This window comes from Orcinus orca, chromosome 6 (genome assembly GCF_937001465.1).
Source record: "Orcinus orca chromosome 6, mOrcOrc1.1, whole genome shotgun sequence".
NCBI classification, from domain to species: domain Eukaryota; kingdom Metazoa; phylum Chordata; class Mammalia; order Artiodactyla; family Delphinidae; genus Orcinus; species Orcinus orca.
Window position 1 is genome coordinate 70,844,076 of NC_064564.1, and position 17,226 is coordinate 70,861,301.

The following is a 17,226-nucleotide window of genomic DNA, read 5'->3' on the forward strand; positions in this document are numbered from 1 at the left end:
AGATGACATTTAAGTAGAGTTTTACATGGCAAGAAGGGCATTAGAAATCACTATTATGTAGGCCTATATTTCTTGACCTGAAAAGATAGTACAATCCCTGTTTTTTTCATAAAGCCATATGTGTGGGAGTCGGTCAGTGTGTATGCCAGAAAGAAGTCCAAAGAAACTGACATTGATTAGGATCCTTTCCCAGCTGCTAGTAACTGAAAACTCAACTCAAAGCTGATTTAATAATGAAGTCAGTTGATTCCTGTAACTGAAAAGGCAGGGTTGCCCGGGGCTCAGTGACATCCCAGAGAGCCTGGTTTCTGTCTCTCTCTCTCTTCTGCATTCTGTGGAGTTGCTTCTTTTCTTATGATCCCAAGATAGCTGCCAACGGTCCCTGGGGCTACGTTTCCTCATTCACTTCCAGTAGAACATAGAGAGAATCTTTGTTTGAGTGTCCTAGAAGATGCACACTTCACTGGGGTTGGTCTGGCTTGGGTCACATAACCACTGCTGAACCAAATTCTCTGGCCACGGAAATGGGCTACAGTGGTGAGCTGAAGCCATTAAGGACCGGACAGTGGAACTGAGAGTGAGGCAATCCCTAACCACCAGGCTGAGAACTAGAGGGAGAGAACAGGTGCCAAAGGAATGTGGGCAGATTTTGCCCAGAGAAAGAGGGAAAGTCCTGGGTAGCAAATACCAGTTGTTTACGTACAACAAAAACAACAACAAAACACACCATAAAGTGCATAGTGTTTGGGGCTTCCCTGGTGGCGCAGTGGTTGAGAGTCCGCCTGCCGATGCAGGGGACACGGGTTTGTGCCCCTGTCCAGGAAGATCCCACATGCCGCGGAGCGGCTGGGCCCGTGAGCCATGGCCGCTGAGCCTGCGTGTCTGGAGCCTGTGCTCCGCAACGGGAGAGGCCACAACAGTGAGAGGCCCGCATACTGCAAATAAAAAAAAAAAAAAAAAAGTGAATAATGTTTGTATTTCTGAGCTTTGGATAATGGAATTACTGCTGATTTTCACTTTCCTTTTTATTATTTATTTTTTTATTTTTATTTTTTTGCCCAGATCTTAGTTGCGGCGCGTGGGATCTTGGTTGCTCTGTGCGGGATCCCTTAGCTGCGCATGAGGGACCTAGTTCCCTGACCAGGGATTGAACCCGGGCCCTGTGCATTGGGAGCGTGGAGTCTTAACCACTGGACCACCAGGGAAGTCCCTACTTTCATTTTTATACTTTACTGTATGTCTGTGGTTTTTTGGGTTTTTTTTTACAATGAGAATATATTGATTTTATAACTGCAAGACAACAAAGTTAATTCCATGTTTTAAATCTGGCAAAATGAAGAAAAGGCATTAAATGAATGAAGACTTTTTTTTGGCCTTTGTGTACTAGCTCTCTACTTTGAATTTACTTCTTCTCCCCTAAAGCATTGTTTTTGCAACAAAACCGGCTATTCCGGCCTTTTCCCTGAGTGAAAAGAAAGGCCCTTTGACCTGGCTCTCAGTGTCCACAGAACCTCCCTCCTCCCCACCCAGTTTCACTTAACAATGTAGCAGCGTGCCTGCTGGCTCGCTCTTCCCGGCTTCAGATGTGCTATTCTGAGCCACTGGAATTATTCAGCCAGTTGAGAGTTCTCTTCGGTGACCACTGAGATACCTCAAACTAAGAATAGGACTGTGACTGATGAAGAAGGGCGACAGCGATGGGGCCACGAGGAGCTTTGCTTGCTTCCTGCCAGGGATTCCGTAAGACCTAAAACTCAGCTTTGTTCTTTGCTCCTAGGTTTTCCATCGGTCTGTGGTTTGCTGTCCACATGTTTCTGTGAAATCTTATCAGCTGCATCATCACAAAAATAACATGGGCTGGAGAGGCTTATCAGAGTTCTCAGGGAATGTTCCTTCTCAGGTCGCCTTGCAGCTGGGAGCCCTGGGTGTAAATGTGCCAGACAATTCCTGTTGTACACTTGGGGACTTTTTCCTCAGAGGCCTTTTGATTTGAGGCCAAAAAAGATAATTTTGCATTTTCTAAGAGCTTCTGAGAGAGACCAGTGAAACTGTCTGCCCTCTTTGCACAGTAGAAGCGGTTCTAAAGAGGCAAAAGATTTTAAAGTTAGAGGGTGGGGCTCCACCTCTGCCTAGCTCTGTGGCCTTGGGCAGTTTTAAGATTTTTAAGCCTCAGCTTTGTCATCCATAAAATGGGGATTATTAAAACCCACCTCACGGTGTTGTTGTGGTGATTAAACTGTGTTTGGAAATACGTAGCACAATCAATGCCCAGCAGATACTAGCCGATATTATCCTACAGTGGAGAAATTCCTTATGCTTCTCAGGAAGTCTCATGGAATCACGCTCCACGATCTAGAGTAGCAACTTCAAAGATGTACGCTTTTATTGGTTTTTCCTCCTTGCAGGTCTATTCTCCCCTCTCTTTCACTCTGGCTCCCTGGGATCTCCTACCACATAGACCACCTGCACATAGGTCCTTGTCTTGGGTTCTGCTTGGGGGACCCAGGGTGAGATAGCTACAGATGAATAAAAAACAGCAGAATATACTCAAGTGGTTTGGAGTTATACTTTTCATAAGATTAAGCATTACTTGATCATAACAAAGATAATGGTGACAACAGTGTTGACAATGATTAGGATGATTGGGGATTATTGGGGGGAGGATTGCTGATGGTGCCGCCACTATTGGGTATTCTGCTCGTTAAATTCCACAAATTCTGTTTTTAGCAAACTAAGCAATAATGAGTAGACGCGTATGAACGGGAGAGAGGGTTTGGAGGAAGCCAAAAAGCTGGAGGTGGGGCTTCCCTGGTGGCGCAGTGGTTGAGAGTCCGCCTGCCGATGCAGGGGACACGGGTTCGTGCCCCGGTCTGGGAAGACCCCACATGCCGCGGAGCGGCTGGGCCCCGTGAGCCATGGCCGCTGAGCCTGCGCGTCCAGAGCCTGTGCTCGCAACGGGAGAGGCCAGAGCAGTGAGAGGCCCGCGTACCACAAAAAAAAAAGAAAAAAAAAGCTGGAGGTAATAAGGCCCAGGGGAATGAAATGATTCAAAGCCCCACTGCCCATATATCTTTTCTTCTTTCTTAAAAAAAAGTGGGGTAGGGGTGACTATAAAATGCCACTGCCAAAAATAGAGTTCTAGCAGACACAGCATCAGGGTTAGAAATGGTCAGCATTGGGTAAATTACATTCTATACAGTGTACAGTCAACTCTCAATGATTCTTTTTGTTTTTTAATAAATTTATTTATTTAATTTTGGCTGTGTTGGGTCTTCGTTGCTGTGTGCAGGCTTTCTCTAGTTGCAGCGAGCGGGGGCTACTCTTCGTTGCAGTGCACGGGCTTCTCATTGCGGTGGCTTCTCTTGTTGCGGAGCATGGGCTCTAGGCACGCAGGCTTGCTTCAGTAGTTGCGGCACACAGTCTCAGTAGTTATGGCTCACGGGCTCTAGAGCGCAGGCTCAGTAGTTGTGGCTCACGGGCTTAGTTGCCCCGCGGCATGTGGCATCTTCCCGGACCAGGGCTCGAACCCGTGTCCCCTGCATTGGCAGGTGGATTCTCAACCACTGAGCCACCAGGGAAGCGCCCCAATTATTCTTATGCTTCTGCAGGTCTCTTCCCATTTTTCATGTCTTTGCCTCCCTCGTGGCCGAGCTGTATGTGGCAGCAGAACCCTCCCTGTGGTTACCCCTCCAGTCTCGGTGCGTTGCTACTGTGACACAGGACGAGTAGGAGCCTGCAGATGCCAAGGTAAGGACCTTAGAAGGTTTCACATTTTATGCTTGGTTTGCTGTCCTAGTTACTCTGGCTGTCTAATAAATTACCTTAAAAGTAAGTGGTGGAGGGCTTCCCTGGTGGCGCAGTGGTTGGGGGTCCGCCTGCCGATGCAGGGGACACGGGTTCGTGCCCCGGTCCGGGAAGATCCCACGTGCGGCGGAGCGGCTGGGCCCGTGAGCCATGGCCGCTGAGCCTGCACGTCCGGAGCCTGTGCTCCGCAACGGGAGAGTCCACAGCAGTGAGAGGCCCGCATACCGCAAAAAAAAAGTAAGTGGTGGAAATAGCCACTTATCATGCTCATGGATTCCGTGGGTTAGGAGTTTGGACAGGGTGCAGCAGGGACAGCCTGACTCTGCTCCACAATGTCTGGGACCTCAGGTGGAGCCCTTGAAGGCTGTAGGCTGGAATCATCTGAGGGCTCATTCACACACACATCTGCCAGTTGATGTCGGCTGTTGGCTGGAGCCTCAGTTCTTCTCCACTTCAGATTTCCCACGTGGTTCCTCTGTGAGAGTTGGCTTGGACTTCCTCACAGCATGGCGGCAGAGTTCTGAAGGCAAGTGCTCCAAGAGAGGGAGCCAGGAGGAAGTTATATCTCCTTTTCTGACCTAGCCTCACAAGTCATGAATAATTTCTACCACATCCTCTTCACTGAAGCAGTCACAAATCCCATTCAGGTTCAAGGGGAGACTAAATAGAATCTGTCTCTTCTTGGAGAGAGGCAAGGTTCTGGAAGAATGCGGGACTGGAAATTTTGCTGCCACACTTACATACAGGTCGCTAAGGGAGCTTCCACCAAGGTGCTTCCAAGACTGGATAATTGCATTTTGAAACATGGAAAGGTGATGGTGTTGGGAAGGAGTAAATGGCTGGCTCTTCTGTGACAAACAAGGATAGATTTCTTTTTTTATTTTTTTTAAATTAATTTTTATTGGAGTATAGTTGATTTACAATGTTGTGTTAGTTTCTGCTGCACAGCAAAGTGAATCAGTTATACATATATATGTATAAGGATAGATGTTTGATCTACTTTTCCTGAGAGACCCCTGAGAGCAAATCCAAGAAAAAGGAGGGCCAAAGCAAAGAGCCTCGGTAAATAGTGGTTACCAGATTGGTTGAAACATACTGCCTGCCCCATGACAGTGACCTTAAGTTTAAACAGTTGGATCTTCTGACAAACCTGAAGGACAAAGCTCTGTGAAGGCAGAGACTAAGTCGGCCTCGTTCTAAGATGTGTTCAAAGAGCCTCACACATACAGCTCTGGCAACGTGTGTGGACAAGGGGGCCCTGGGGAGGGCTGGGTGTTGGCGAAGATCTGGGAATAAAGATTACGTCCCTAGCTTGACCAGTAGGGTTACATTCTGAATGTCCTAAGGGGGCACTCGTGCTGTCAGTGTATTGATCTTCCAAAGGTGGCAAAAGGATTGCAAACCTCTGAGGTGCTCTATGAAGAGGACCCTCAAGCCTTGTATGTACTTTGGGGCCCAGTTCTTCATTCATGCCCATTTCCTCAGGAAGGTACCTGAAAGTTGCAGAGGATTTCATGAGATATTCAGTCCTTGCTGAGAGGGGGCAGGACCAGTTGCCTCTATTTGCATACTCTGAGTGGATTCATTGGGTGACTGTTAGGCACCAGATGTTGGATACAGGTAAGATTGTGTTTTACCGACTCTGTAGCTCCAACAATGCTCTGGAGTCTGATGGGGAAATGCTAAACAAAAGAAGGAAGAACGAGAGACAAGCAGGATGGGGGAGAGGTGGCCCAAAGGAGAGGGAGGAGAGGAGACTGAGGCTGAAGCTTCTGCCCCCTTCCTTTTACTAGCACTTCTGGGCTACCCCTTGGTGAAGGGCCCACATGGAAGGACCCTTCTGGGTTCCCAGCACTGTGACTCTCAGGTAACTACCTGCTGATAACAGCCAGGACCTAAAAGTAGATGAGAGTGGATGGCTGGGGAAAGGGTGCTTCTCGCCTGGAGACCCAGGCTTTGCAGACTTTTTCTTCCCTTCCTTTAACAAGCATATCCTCCTCTAGAAGGTCAGCTGGCACCTGCCCTTTGCTCCCTCTTCATTCCTTCCTTCATTCGCAGAATATGAAGCCGATGTCTGGATCTGAAGCTGCTATATTATACCATGAGGCAAGAGTCATGTACAGAAAATAGCAGAACAGCAAGATCAAACAAACCTACATCCCTGATGACTTTGTGATGCTATCTACCCATCCTGTACAGGCTGCGCCTGGAATTCTTTTATATCTCAGAGATAAAAACTTACGGTTTGTTGAGCCAATGGTATTTTGGACTTTCTGTCAGTCATCAAGAGCACTGAAGATGTAGTACTTCTTAAAGGAGTGCTGAACTATTGTTTACAGGAATTTTTGGCCAAGTTTCTGACACCCATTTTGAGAAGTTTCTTAGTATGTGACGGGCAATTCTTTTGCATGCATTTTAGTCACAAAATATAACACAGTGTCATCTAGTCCTTTCTTAGGTCTCATAAAGCACAGACCTGCAAGGGCATATCTATCTAATCAAGGTCATTTCTCCAACAATGAAAATTTCTTTAACTAATATCAATTTTCTATGCAACTGATCTGTTTCAGCACCTTTCTCTGTACACAATAACGTTTCATTTCCATGCTGAATTTTAGTGCAATCTTTTTGAAGATCGCTTAACTCAACACATGCATACAATAATGCATTCTATTCAAATGAGGTGATGATAATGTGAACAGCCATGACCAAGTTCAGTCTTTGTGAAGGTAGCAACAAATATGTCCTGACTGCTGCCTGGTGAAGAGTAATTCCGCAATGTCATAGATTGTTAGATCCATGCAGCCTAATTTCAAAGATAATATAGTGTGTCTTAGAATCAATGACATACAGTAAGTTTTGATGTCTAACAAAGAAAAATCCTTCCATCTTGATGACTGTTGTTTTAAGTTACAAAATTTTGGGGGTGATTGTTAGGCAACAAAAGCTTAGTGATACAATCATTTATAAGAATAACCAGGAAATGCATCTGTCTCTAAAATTATACAAATTCCTCATTAAATAAAAGTTAGACATGTGTACAGCTTCAATTCTTGACACACATTTTCTGTGCTTATGATAAAAGGAGAAATGACTTCTTAGCCATTGCCTTTATTTAAATGGCAACTTGTTCTTTCGTAAATAACCATCTACATTGGAAAAATCTGAAAGTCGCCCAGATTTAGGCCAAGGAGGAAAGACAAGTGAGTTCAGATAAACCACGAATCACACTGTGGCTGAGAACTCAGGCTGATATCTCTGAGCATTTATAGCCAAGATTCAGTCATTTAAAAATCTGTGCTTAAGTGATGAGTAATAAACCTTCCGAGAATTAAAAGGGTTCTTCTTGCTGTCAACTCCATTCCAGTTCCTGTTCTCTCCTCCAGAGGAATAAAGAGTCAGATTATCATCTGAGCAACCTTATGCCTACATTTTTAAAAGGAGTACCATTTTGCTATTGACAGTCAGTGAAGCTGGGTGATGGGCACATGGGGGTGCCTTGTTCAATTTTCTCCAGTTTGTAGTATGTTTCAAATTTTTTATCGTAAAATATTTCTTTTAAAAGGCTGCCACTTTAAACAAAGTTCCAAACAATGGTTAATATTCAGTAAGCATTTACCCATATTGGTATTTGTAGTTAGGTGCTCACAATGTATATTACTCCCTTAAAAATATCTAGATCATTTCTGCTAGAAGTAGACTCTGAAGTATTTATAAATGTAATGACAGGTGTCTGGGGTTTGCTTTAAAATAATTCAGTGATAAAGGGAATAGAGAGCATGGATGCAACAAGATTGGCCATGGGCCAGTAGTGGTTGAAACTGGGTGATGGGTACATGGGGCTGCTTATAATGTCCTCTCCACTTTTGTGAATGTTAGAAATTTTCTATAATAAAAATACTTTAAAACGATATGTCTAGGGACTTCCCTGGTGGTCCAGTGGGTAAGACTCCGTGCTCCCAATGCAGGGGGCCCGGGTTCCATCCCTGGTCGGGGAACTAGATCCCGCATGCACGCCGCAACTAAGAAGTCCGCATGCTGCAACTAAGAGTTTGCATGCCGCAACCCAGACCCGGCGCTGCCTAAATAAATAAACAATATATGTTTATGATCTGGCAGTCCTGCTTCTAGGCATATACTCCCAGAGAATTGAAAGCAGAGACTTGAACAGATATTTGTACACCTATGTTTGTAGCAGCATTATTCACAGTAGTCAAAAGGAGGAAGCAACCCAAAAGTCCACTGATGAATGAATGGATAAGCAAAAGGAATTATATACATATAATGGAACATTATTCAGCTTTAAAAAGGAAGGAAATTCTGACAGATTGTACAACATGGATGAACCTTGAAGACACTATGCTCAGTGAAATAAGCCAGACACAAAAGGACAAACTGTCTGATTGTACTTATATGAAATATCTAGAGTATTCAAATCCACGGAGACCGAAAGTAGAATTGTGGTTGCCAGGGGCTGGGGGAGGGGAGAATGGGGGTTGTTATTTAAAGGGTATAGCGTTCAGTTTGGGAAGATGGGAAAAACTGGGGAGATGGGTGGCAGTAATGGTCGTACAACAATGTGAATGTGCTTAGTGCCACTGAACTGTACACTTAAGAATGGTTGAAATGGTAAACTGTACACTTAAAAATGGTTAAAATGGTAAAGTTTAACCATTTTTCATATATATGAAACATATATATTGCACCACATGAAAAGACATGCCTAGTTTTAAAAAGTCTTCCTAGGGAGAGAGAAGTAGACAGGGAAAAACAGAAAGCATATGTGAACGTCATAAGCATTGCTTGATCTCTAAAAGCAAGGGTAGGGACTTCCCTGGTGGTCCAGTGGTTGAGACTCCTCGCTTCCTCCACAGGGGCGCAGGTTCCATTCCTGGTCGGGGAACTAAGATCCCACGTGCCACTCAGCCAAAATAATAATAGTAATAATAGTAATAAAATAAAAGCAGTAGTAACCCTTTCCATCCTCATCCATACCCATCCATCCGTTCCTTGTACAGATGCTCTGGGTTACTCTCCTGCTCTGCCCTTTTCCCCCAAAGTCCCGGTGCTTCAGAATCAGGAGATGAGGTGTCACACAGCGTCAGTCACAGACAAAACTGTGCAAGGGCGCTCTCCTCCGCCTGCCTCCCATCCATGCTTCCCCTGTCCTCTCAGAGGGTGTTCCGACCTGTTCCTGCCTTTCTCTCTTCCTCACCAGACCGAACCACTAGGCCACTCTCCTCATTTCTCTGAGGAGAAACCTGAGGCCTGGAGGAGGAAGGCGGCTCATTCACTGTGGCCAGAGGAAGGAGGCTGTGGGGAGGGACAGACCAGTGTGACCTTGCCCTACTCTTTGCACATCACACACGCGACGTCAGACCTCTGGGTTCTTCCCCCTGGCTGTGCTGACTTTCACCACTGCCCAGGTTTGCCGGTGCTTCCTGAATAGCTAGAAGTCTGTTTTGTCGTGGAAAATACTCCCAGAATGCTCTAGCAGAACTCAGTAGAAGCTCCTTATGACACATCATTTGGAAGAAGACCCATCATGGGACTAAATTCTTCAAAAGTTAAAAATATCAAGGTCATTGAAAAACATATGCTACACCTCGGGATGGAAAATGTTGTTTTGTAAATAGAGCTGTTGAAAGACAGGCAAGGCAAGATTACCCCAAAAAAGGGAGGTGAACGTATTTTCAAACAAGTTGTTTCTGCCAGTTACCCGTCTGATTTGTCTTTTCGCTTGTTCATACCTTCTCTCTCCCCTACAGGGTGTTTAAAGTGGCTTGCAGAGATGTCACAGTAAAATAGGGTTAAAAAAAAAGTTGACACCATCACGCTGAAGAAAGCCTGGTATAGGAAAAAAAAAAGATGTTCCCAGGGATGACTTGGGTGTACACGTTTCATGCCATGGGATCCTACACTCTCTGCTGGTGGTACAATACCAACTGGATTCTGAACTACTTGGCAGCCAAAACAAAGTGGGCAGTGCCATCGATGACAAGAATCACAATTGCTAAAACAAAAATAAATCAGCTCTTCGGGAGAGGCAGAACTTTTCCTGGAACTTCCCTTCCTACAACTGCCAGGAAGCCCTGCGTGATGTAAGGGACAGTATCCTCATGATTACCCCCGCAGCAGAAACAGTAGGCAGTGTCAGTGTGCCATTGAAACACGTCCTGTGTTTCTGTATGTGTATTCCATGTGAGAAAGGAGTGACACAGAAGTAAAGGTTAAGGAACCTCCAGAAGTGGGCAGAAGGGTGCAGGCCAGGTGTTTAGCTCTCAGATGACCAGACACAGTTGAAAGTCAAGGTTAACTTGGGGCTATCAAGTGGAGTGCAGATAGTGTAACATTCCTATTATTCCCCATAATAATACCCTTGGCAAAATCTGGATGACAGGGAGACCCATCTGACTGACTCAGGGACTTGTCTATGGAACTCGCATCTGATCCTTGTCTGGACCCTCCCTCTGGGTGTGGAAAACCTTGCATACAGCTTCTGTGACCTGGTTCTCTTTCTTGCACACTGTACTGTCCCAGGCTCCCCCACACCCTGTGGGGCGAACCCTCATGAACCCGAAGTCCTGTCCCTGTAGTGGTCCTGGTGCTAGCAGTTCTTGCATTGGCCTGATCCTCTGTTGACTAGATATTCAAAGACACTTCCCAAAGAATGCTCAGCCTCTATAGCTCTTGATTTGACAAAAAGGTTTGTGCCAAGGTCGAATCTACTTCCTCCACTAGGCTCTAAATTGCTTTGTTATCTTCCCGGCAGTGGAAGTGATAAAAGAAAAGCCTTCTGATTGGGAACTAGAGCAGATATGTTTATGGCAGTGATAAACTGTAGAGGTTTTTTTCTCCTACCACCTTCATCAATTTAGACAAAAATGTTTACGTGCAAAATCCAGAACAGAAATAATAGTTTGTTTTCAATTTTGGTTTCACTGGTGTTTTATAGATTAGTAGTCGTTAACGAAAGCTCAACACAGGGCCACACTTGGGCATTTTGTTCAGCCCTGCACACTTGCTATTTTTATGGGCCTGATCCTGTGTGTCCCACGTGGGCTCTGAGTGGTAGGGAGAGAATGACCAGATACCACCCATCACCAGGAGGCGCTTGAAGCAACAGGCTCTCTGGGTGCCAGGCACAACGTAGGAGGAACATCTTCCCTAAAGAATCCTGATCCTGGATCCTAAACAGCCCAGACCAGAGAGGCCTCATCAACAGGCATTGCCTCGTCTTTGGGACTTCCAAGAGTTGAAGGGAAGGGCTCAAAGGGGAGCTTTGCCTCCCCTACAGCAGATATTGGGTCTAATCAAAGAACACACAACTGGCTTCTGGCAAATGCAATGGGCTTACGGAGTCCCTCACAAGGACTGTGGGAACCACACTATTGGTCCCCTCTCAGCCCCTTCCCGAAGCCCTTGGATATGGGGACCTGCCCCTCGTTCTTTGGAAGGGAGGATTGGGGGTGGCCAGGAGGGAGTTGTGCAGATGAGTCTGTACACGATGTTGACTTAAAAAAAAAACATGCACAACGTGAGAGTTGCAAGTTCAGTTTTATTTGGGGCAAAATGAGGACTGCAGCCCGGGAGACTGTTTCACATAACTCTGAGAAACTGCTCCCAGGAGGCGAGGGGAGGAACCAGGATATATAGGAGTTTTGCAACAAAGAGCAGGTAATTGGGAACATCAAAAGATTATTGTTAAATAAAGAAAACCAGGTATCTCAAGTTAAGGAATTTAGCGCTTTTCAATGTATGGGAAGATGCAAGACTCTGGGCTCACTGAAATCATTCCTTTGATATGCACCTCAGCTATCTGGGGCCTGCATTTTCACACCCTGAGTTTCCTCAGGGCTCACCGCAGGGAGTGGCTGCAGTCTGATGGCTGCTAGATGGCAGGTATTCTTTTCAGCCCTGAGTTTCCTCACGGCTCGCCAGCTCACGCTGGAGGGCTGCAATCATTGGTGGCTGTGACATCCTTTGTTTATTGATGTGGCAGGAAATATTCCATTTATAAATATTCCATTCCAGTTATAAATATTCCATTTATCAACAACTTACCTCAGCTCTGTGCATGGAAGCATCACTTCAACGTTTCATTGTGGTAACTTCACAAAACCACCCGTTTTTAAGAAAAACCATTTATTTGAACACATGAAAATTTTGGTACATTTACTTTAAACATCTGTAGTCACAACCTTCAATATATTTAAACAGGTACAATTCTGATTAACTTGCTTAATAAAAAAAGTTGACTTTTTTTGTTGTTGTTTTTTGCGGTACGCGGACCTCTTACTGTTGTGGCCTCTCCCGTTGCGGAGTACAGGCTCCAGACGCGCAGGCTCAGCGGCCATGGCTCACGGGCCCAGCCGCTCCACAGCATGTGGGATCTTCCCGGACCGGGACTTGAACCCGTGTCCCCTGCATCGGCAGGCGGACTCTCAACCACTGCGCCACCAGGGAAGTCCAGAAGTTGACTTTTGATATACAACCTTATTATTTTTCCATCTTTATTGAGGTACAATTGACAAATTGTAAATGTACATATTTAGGTGTACAACTTGATGTTTTGATATATGTGTACACTATGAAACAATCACAATCGTCCATCACCTCACATACTTACCGTTTTTCTTTTTTTTTTAACTTTCTCTTTCCCCTTTTTTTTTGGTGTGTGTGGTGAGAACACTGACGATCTATCCTCTTAGCAAATTTCAAGTATACAATGAAGTGTTATTAACTATAGTCACATTGCTATACGTTACATCTCCAGAAGTTAATCATTTTGCGCAACTGACTGTACCTTTTGACCAATTTCCCCATTTCCCCTCTTACCAGCCCCTGGAAACCACTATTCTACTCTCTGCCTCTATGAGTTTGACTACTTTAGGTTCCACATATAAGTGAGATCATGCAGTATTTGTCTTTCTGTATCTGGCTTATTTCACTTAGCCTCCAGGTTCATCCATGGTTAATGTCCTCCGGGTTTGTACATGTTGTCTCAAATAGCATAATTTCCTTCTTTTTTAAGGCTGAATAATATTCCATTGTGTATATATTGATATATATGTGTGTATATATATATGTGTGTATATAATCTGCATACTGTGTATCAAAATGCCCATTGTGAGTATATGTACACACATATTCATATACAAAAATATATACATATATACAATGTATATATAACGTGTGTCCATTGGTCAGTGGACACTTAGATTGCCTCCATATCTTGGCTATTGTGAGTAATGTTGCAATGAGCATGGGAGTGCTGATGCCTCCTCAAGATACTTACTTCATTTTCTTTGGATATATACCTAGAAGTGGGATTGCTGAATCGTAAGATTGTTTTACTTTAATATTTTGAGGAAATTCCGTACTGTTTTCCATTATGGCTGTAACTATTTGCATTCCCTTCAACATTACGCAAGGGTTCCTTTTTCTCCACATTCTCGTTAATATGTGTTATCTTCATATTGTAGTCAGTTTCTCCCTTCAGATCTGTCAATATTTGCTTTATATATTTAGGTGCTCTAATGTTCGGTGAGTATATATTTATAATTCTTATATCTTCCTGTTGAATTGACCCTTTTATCATTATATAATAGCCTTTTTTGTCTCTAGAGAGCTTTTGATTTAAAGTCTGTTTTGTCGAAGTGTAGCCACTTCTCCCTTTTTTTGTTTTTTGTTTGGTTATCATTTGCAGAGAATATTTTTTTCATCTTTTCACTTTCAGCCAGTGTGTGTCCTTAAATGTAAAGTGAGTCTCTTGTACACAGCACATCACTGGATCCTTTTTTTTTTAGTCCATTCATCCATTCTTTTGATTGGGGTGTGTAATCTATTTATGTTTAAAGTAATTATTAATAGATGAGGACTTACTATTATCATCTTGTTAGCTGTTTTCTATCTTTTTTGCAGTTGTTTTGCCCCTCTCTTCTTCTTTTGTTGTCTTCCTTTGTTATTTGTTTTGTTTTGTTCTTCCTAGTGATTTGCTTTGATTCTTTTCTCTTTGTCTTTTGTGTATCTGTTTATAGGTTTTTTCTTTGTAGTTATCCTGAGGCGTGCATTAAAATATCTTGTAGTTATACCCATCTATTTTAAGTTGATAACAACTGAACTTCAATCACATACAAAAACTGTTAAATCTTGGTTTTTCTGGGGAAATGAGGTCTGGGACCTCCTAGTCTACCATCTTGCTGATGTTACCTCTTTGATATGTGACTTTAATTTCCTAAAGTATTTTGACACTTTCTGTCCAATCCTTCCTCTCCCGTGCTGCAAAACACCTCGTGGTAATTTATATTGTGGTCAGTTTGTCTGTCCTTCTCATGTGTTTATTGGTCATGTATATATCCTCTTCTGTGAAACATCACATCATGTCTTCTGCTCATTTTCTAATTGGATTGTTTGTCTTTTCATTGTTGAGTTTTGAGAGTTCTTTATGTATTCTAGATACCGGTCCTCTGTCAGATACACAACTGCAAATTTTCTTCTCAATTCATAGCTTATCTTCATGTCCTCTTAACAGCTTTTTGCAAAAGTTTTTAATTTTGATGAGGTCCAATTTTCAAATTTTCTTTTCATATATTGTATGATTGGTATCAGAACTAGTAAGTCTTTACCAAGATCTAGATTCCAAAGATTTCATCCTATTTTTTCTGAAAGATTTATAACTCTAATATTACATATAAACCTGTGATCTATTTTGGATTAATTTTTGTATAAGGTGTGAGGTTTAGGTCAATGCTCTTTCTTTATTTCTTTCTTTCCTTCCTCCCTCCCTCCCTCCCTCCCTCCCTCCCTCCCTTCCTTCCTTCCTTCCTTCCTTCCTTCCTCCCTTCCCCAGGGATTTCCAGTTGATCCAGCACCATTTGCTTAAAGGATCCTTACTTTTATTTATTTCTCATTCACAAACAGGAGAGGAGACCAACAGACGGAGAAACAGATTTTAATGACATAATTGGATCTAGGCTGTGGCAGGTATAGGAACACTGGATAAAGATAATAATTAGGTAAGAGGGAAGGATTGCCCAGGGAGTAATTAGCGTAGTTACGCACTGTTAAAAACTAAGGAAAAGAGGGAGACATTTGATCTATGTGTTTTCCATTTTTAAGGGGGGAGGAAGATTGGTGGGAAAGAGAATGGAAAAAGTCCATCTGCATCTTTGTCCCTAGGTGAAGTAGCAAAGTTGAGCTGTCTTGTAATTCTATGGAGAAGGAGGGTGAGGAGTAAAACAGGATAGCATCCAGGTGGGTGTTTCAGGAGATTGTATGCAGCTGATTAGAACCTGGAGAAGACGCTGTTTCCCTCCAGGTAGCCTCCAGGACTATAGTGGTGGCAACACCTCTTGCAGAGCACCCTAATGTCTCTACGGCATGACCAAACTTGGTATCTCCCTGGAGAGGAATGCCAGGGCTGCCTCTAACCCTCTCCTCACTGCATTTGTCCTCTTCAGCTTCCTTGTGATGTTGGAATGTAACTACTTAAGGACTCAAGAGCCTTCCACAAGAGACAGGAAGGTTTTGCATTCCAGTACTTGGTTCCCTGCTATGTAACCTGCTCCAAATTTTTCCGTTATTTTTTGGAATGAAAAAACCAAACGCGGTATGGCTTCTTCGGAAAAGCAAGGTGATTGCTCTTCAGCTTGTTTTCAGAAAATAGACACTCTGGAGGGCTCTTTTCAATAGAGATTTAAAATTCAAAAAGAGTGAGGCTGTAAGGAAAAAACTATTTTGAAACAGTTAATTTTGTGTGTGCACTTTGTTAGTGGTTGTAGTGAAATTTGGAGCAGAACATAACCAAACATTTTGGCACTTATATGGAGGGAGCAAACAATAGGAAGGGTGATATAACTCACTTAAAATTTTTTGTTTAAAAAACAAGAGAAAGAGCCACCTGGCTAACTGATTAGCTCTGGGATTCTTCCAGCAGGAGCTATTAACATAAAAGAGGGGAGGATAGGACTATCTAAGTGGTAATGGCTTATTTTCTGTCTTCATTATACAACAAACTGGGTTGCACCTGTAACATATTCATGCCATATGATTCTTTCACAGCTTTTCTTAATGTAATTTCTTCACATTATCTCCAATACTTGTTATTGCCTATCTTTTCTATTCTAGCCATTCTGGTAGGTGTGAAGTAGTATCTCATTATGATTTCTCCCCAATGTTGAGCATGTTTTCATGTGCTTATTGGCCGTTTGTATATCCTCTTTGGAGTAATGTTTATTCTGATCATTGCCTATTTTAAAATTGAGTTCCTTGTCTTTTTATTATTGAGTTGTAAGAGTTATTATTGAGTTATTTAGCATACCAGTCAGATGTATAATTTGTGAAAATTTTCTCCCAATCTGCAGATTGTTTTTTCATTTTCTTCATGGTGTCCTTTGAAGCACAAACTTTTTAAATTTTGATGAAGTGCAATTCATCTATTTTTTCTTTTGTTGCTTGTCCTTTCGGTGTCATATCTAAGAAATCACTGCCTAACTCCAGGTCAGGAAAATTTACTCCTATGTTTTCTTTTAGAGATTTTATGGTTGTATCTCTTACACTTAGGTTTATGAGGTAATTTTTGTGTATTGTGCAAGTTTAATATTCTGTACACGACAAGCAGCTTAAATACACGTTTCCTTATTGCAGCATTTCCCAAGGCTCTTCATTGTTAACAACTTGGTGATATTGACTATGACACAACTCTCCCTCTGTGAGCTGGGGTTCTCCTGCTATACAGCTTTTACCTGAAATTGTCAAGGTCCCTGGGAATATTGAAATGTTTGTGTTGCCAGAGGGAGAAATCTAAATCAAAGTAGCCAGAAAAGGCGATTTTGTTGGAAAGATATCAAGGTACCTCATGTAACGGAAGGAAGAGTTGAAGACCCTGAATGCAGGACGTCTGAGGTGCGGCTGGTCCGGAGGAATGGCTGGAACTAGGACTTGAATGCCACTAGGACAAGTCTCTCTCTTGCTCTCTCCCTTCCTCTCTACCCTTCCCCCCTCTTCTCGCTCTCACTCTTGCTCTTTCTCTGGGTCTTACTTCCATTTCTCTCTGCCCGTCATCTCCACTCTCCATGCAGGCTGGGTTCCTCCACGAAGCCCACAACAAGACTATGGGCAGGGCTTCCCTGGGGGCGCAGTGGTTGAGAGTCCGCCTGCCGATGCAGGGGACACGGGTTCGTGCCCCGGTCTGGGAAGATCCCACATGCCGCGGAGCGGCTGGGCCCATGAGCCATGGCCGCTGAGCCTGCGCGTCCGGAGCCTGTGCTCCGCAACGGGAGAGGCCACAGCAGTGAGAGGCCCGCGTACAGCAAAAAAAGACTATGGGCAGCTCACAAGACCCTGGACTCCAAGCTCACACCAGAGACTCTTCTTTTTCCCCAGTTCCAGTTTGAAAAACTTCTAGGTAAGATCTCTGAT